Source organism: Galeopterus variegatus, unplaced genomic scaffold (assembly GCF_000696425.1).
Source record: "Galeopterus variegatus unplaced genomic scaffold, G_variegatus-3.0.2 Scaffold15244, whole genome shotgun sequence".
Classification (NCBI taxonomy): Eukaryota; Metazoa; Chordata; class Mammalia; order Dermoptera; family Cynocephalidae; genus Galeopterus; species Galeopterus variegatus.
Genome location: NW_007741355.1, coordinates 5014 through 9991, shown reverse-complemented (window position 1 = coordinate 9991; position 4978 = coordinate 5014). Strand labels below are relative to the sequence as shown.

At 39.2% G+C, this 4978-nt stretch overlaps 1 long non-coding RNA gene across 1 annotated transcript; it reads right to left on the bottom strand.

Moving 5' to 3' along the window:
* Window positions 1–1316: 1316 nt before the first annotated feature.
* Window positions 1317–4631, bottom strand: LOC103582202. The gene is made up of 3 exons (XR_549734.1): window positions 4563–4631; window positions 3739–3800; window positions 1317–1405 (listed from the first exon to the last, which is right to left on the bottom strand). It is a non-coding gene; the product is annotated as an uncharacterized LOC103582202 (long non-coding RNA).
* Between the last annotated feature and the right edge of the window lie 347 nt (window positions 4632–4978).

The window sequence follows — 4978 nt, the reverse complement described above, 5'->3', positions numbered from 1 at the left end:
AAAGATGCTTGACATCACTAGTCATCAAAGAAACAAAATCAGAACCACAATGAGATACCATTTTATACCTACTAGGAAATAATAAATATTGATGAAGAAGTGGGGAAATTGGAACCCTCGTATAGTGCTGAACTTTAATGTAAAATGACGTTTGGAAAACAGTCTTACATTTCCTCAGAAGGTTAAATACAGAATTACCACATGACCCTGGATGTCCATTCTTCGGTATCAACCGAAGAGAAATGAAAACATGCCCATACAAAAACTTACAGATAAATGTCTATAATAGCATTATTCTTAATAGTCAAAAGGTGGAAACAACCCACATCTCTACCAGCTGAGGAATGATACTGTGACATATGCATACAATGAGACACTATTTGGCCATGAGAAGGAACGTAGCACTGGTACGTTTGACCATGTAGATGAACCTCAAGACAACATATGGTAAATGAAAGAAGTCACTCACCAAAGACCATGTGTGACACGGCTCCACTCATATGAATGTCTACATAAGGAAATTATAGAGATGGGAATCTACAGAGAGGGAAAGTTTCTTTAGAGCTGTCAGGGAGGTCTGGGGGGTAGTGGAGTGAAGCTAAAGGGTGTGTGGTATCTTTTTTAAGGTGATGAAAATATTCTATAACCAACAGTGGTGATATATCTGAATATACTGAACACTATTGAGTTTCACACATTAAACGGGTGAATTGTGTGATATGTGAATTATATCTCAATAAGGCTGTTTAACAAACAAACAAAAAAGAATGACTGAGACCTGTGATACTTATGTCACTCCTGGAAGCTTGACGGTGGAAGGAAGGGGGGCACTTGCACAGCATGTTAAGAAGAGATATGGTTTACATTTTTTTTTTTTTTTTTTTTTTTTTTTTTTTTTTTTTTTTTGNGGAGTTTAACGTTAGAGGAAGCAGCAAATTACATCAGAGCAGCCAAAGCCACACACAGCTCAGCTCAAGCCCAGCTCATGTCAAAGCTATTGTCAAGTGTCCTATAGTGCAGCTCTTCCACTGTGACAGTCACGGGAGCTCTTCTGGCACATACTTAACATAACGCACTTACAGGAATGTGTATGCTGGTAAAGTTTATTTACATTATGTTCTGTCATGTGAATCACATTTAAATCCTTCAAATTTATATTGACATACAGAACCCAGTAAATTCCTTGGAAATTTTTTTTCCCCAAAAAAACAAAACAGGATACAATTAATATGCTAGTTGGGGAGCTTCATGAACACCTTACTTCACTTTGGGGTCTCCCTTGGGATGTTACAGTGAACTGTATCCAGAGGCTGCCAGTGACAATTCATGAGGGCATCGTAAAGTTTTTCACTTTTCACCATAAACTCTTGGTTTAATTCCTCAATATTCAAATGAAGATTTGGATCTGCAGAAATTAATAATGAATATGAAAAAAATAGAGCTTTATAGGACACGTATTGGAAATGACTTAAAATTAGAAAGTTTTTAAAAAAGCATTAGCAAGAAGTATTGCAGACATTAAAGGTTAAAAATTTTAAATTGTGCGTTTTCTTTCAATGAGATTTGAAAGTAGAAATTTAAGCTATGAGAAGTAGTGTAATACCAGATTGGAACCCTCATATACTGCTGGTGTTGAATGTAAGATGACATTTGGAAAACAGTCTTACATTTCATCAGAAGGTTAAATATAGAATTACCATATGACCCAGGATGTCCATTCTTCGGTATAAACCCAAGAGAAATGAAAACATGCCCATACAAAAACTTACACATACAATGAGACGCTATTTGACCATGAGAAGGAACGTAGTACTGGTACGTTTGACCCTGTAGATGAACCTCAAGACAACGTGTGCCAAATGAAAGAAGTCACTCACCAAAGACCATGCATGACATGGTTCCACTCATATGAATGTCCACATAGGAAATTATAGAGATGGGAATCTACAGAGATGGAAAGTTTCTTTAGAGCTGTCGGGGAGGACTGGCGGGTAGTGGAGTGCAGCTAAAGGGTGTGTGGTGTCTTTTTTAAGGTGATGAAAATATTCTATAACCGACAATGGTGATATATCTGAATATACTGAACACTATTGAATTTCACACATTAAATGGGTGAATTGTGTGGTATGTGAATTATATCTCAATAAAGCTGTTTAATAAACAAACAAAAAAGAGTGATTGAGACCTGTGATACTTATGTCACTCCTGGACGCTTGACGGTGGAAGGAAGGGGGCAGTAGCACAGCATGTTAAGAAGAGAGATGGTTTACATTTTTTTTTTTTGATGGAAGAGCTTGAGAATGTCTCAAGCCAGAAAGGAGGAGTCATGGGAAAGGAAAACTTGAAGTTATTAGAGATACTCGAGAGAGTGGTGATAATTGATATCTCAGAGCAGATGGAAGGTTATGAGCTCCTGGGAGAGGGTGTCATGGCTTTTCCTTGGATCTGGGTGTAAATAGGGTGAGATACTGCGGCAGGGGAGAGAGACGCTGCCAGGCTCGCCTGTGAGGAAGGATTTGCTGCCCCGTGCGGGAGGAGGACTCGGGCCCCTTCTGTCACCCCTGGTCAGGGTCTGGTCCCCGAGGGCCTGCGTCCCGGGGCAGCCAGACCGCTGCAGAAACTCACCAGGGTCATTCTAGAGGGAAATGGGAAACACTGGGGAGAATCAGTTAAAGCTGTAGAAACTAGTAGATTCTTTCAGAAGGCGAGTGTAGCAGGTGAGCAGGGACTGAGAGACCGAGAGCGGGTTTGGGTTGTTTTCATTCGAAGCACAGGCCGTGGGCACCTACTTCAGGCCGGGAAGACACGCGCACGCCGTTCCTATGTCCACCGAGAGCTGGAGCTGCTGCGTGCAGGTCACTCCACGGCCTCTGGTCACAACAGTTTTGGCACTCAGTGATCAGAAAGTTTGCTCAACTGTAATCTTTCAGTCCGAATTGTGTAAACTGAACCAGCTGAGATGCCTATGGTGCTAGTCATTGTTTCTGCTATGAATCATCAGTCCTCTTCAATTAGGGCATAAACAAGATTAATTTTTCCTTGATAATTGATGTGGATAGTCTGCAGCTGCAGGCTTCATCTTCAATGTTGTCTCCTCCCTTCTTTTTTTTTTTTTTCCTTTTTGTCTTTTTTCGTGACCGGCAACAGATCGCAACCCTCAGTGTTGCGCCAGTACCAGACCCGGACCGGCAACGGGATTGCAACCCTCGGTGTTGCGCCCGCACCTCGCTCAGCCAGTGAGCGGCCGGTCTGTATGTGGGATCCGAACCCTCAGCGGGAGCGCCGCTGCGCTCCCAAGCGGCGCACTGTAGCAGTGGGCCACCGGGCCAGCCCGTCTCGTCCCTTTTTAAAATGAGTTATCCATTTATAAACTGATTTCCTTGGGACATTGTCCCCATAAAGTTGTTGTAAAGCATCAATGATTTCACCCAAGCTTCACCACAGATTTGATGTTCTCACTTCAATTTTAATAGAATTCATGTTGCTCTGATAGGAGCTCTTTTCATACTGATGGCTTCTTCTTTATGCCTCAAACTAGATCTTATTCAGACATGCTATAACAGGTCAGTACAAGTTTATTTCAGTGCAAAAAAATTTTGAAACCCATGCATACTTTTTTCATAATACACATTTTCCATGATCTTTCTGAAGATCCCTTGTAAGACCAAATATATAACTTGAGTCTATATTTTTAATTCTCCTAAATGCATCAATGCGATTAATTTCATTTTTACTTACTGTGTGGTATCTACATCTGCATCAGGCTTGGTGCTCAATTGTTCCAGACAGTATATAAAAACCTATGTCAAAAATGTTAAGTTTTAGTGATATGAACTTTTAGATATTAATCTATTTGGACATTAAAAATAATTTTACATAAATTAATGTAAAACTATATATCCCATAAGTGGTGTAGTTGTGGTGGTGGTGGTGGAGTGTGTCTTTGTGTGTGTATTACACATGTGTATCCCATAACTGATAGAAAATACATATACTATCAATATATATAACATAAGTTGTAGAAAATTAAAAGCACCTATGTTTTGATCAATTATTAAATTCTTGAATATATTTAGGAAAAAGACCTTTTTCCTTTCTCTCGTTCACTCACTCACGTGTTCAACTGTATGTGCCTACAAGCACTAGTTCCAATGAAAAAATTTACACTCTAGATATAATGTAAACAACTATCATTTAATTTACTGTGCTTTAATGAAAATATATATAAAGTACCATGAGAACACAAAAAAGAAGAAAATATAAATGAAATATTTGGGTACTGTTAAAACAATTTCGAATTAATCCTACATTAAATTTTATTTTGTTGCCCTACTTACCTTAAACTATTATGTACACAGACAAGATAAAAAAAAGATACATATTTAATATATGAGGGGACTTCACAAAGTTCATAAAAAGGTTCATATTACTTTTTAATTCTATTTTACATGAACTTTTTGAAGTCCCCTGGTATATTACACATATATTATAAATAGGAGGGGGGGGTTGGCAAATAATCTGCATTATTTCAAGCTTTGGGCATCACTGCTCTTAAATATTACCTGCATGATATTGATACTTAGTTGGCAAACCTCCTCCTGTGTTTTAGGCTGTTGAAAGACCTATGAGAAAGAACTTGGATTGAAATATTTTTGACTATGAAGGAAAAACAAAACTTTTTGTTTATGAAGTTAGATATAAAAGTTGAAACATGGAAAACTGCTTCGGGTGTGGGCACCCTCACCCTGAGAGGAACATGAGTAAAGAGCTGGCCTGTCAGGTGGTTCTCTTACCACGGTGATTCTGTGGTCAGAAGACAATGAAGTACGGAACTGGTTGACGATACCCAGGTCAACCATTAGTGCTGTACCTCTATACTCTACCTGCAAGACTTACACTTCCCATGCAGCTTTCATGAGCCTAACTTAAAGCCAGAAGTCAGCAGGCCCACGTACTGTAGCTAAACTAAGTGACACAC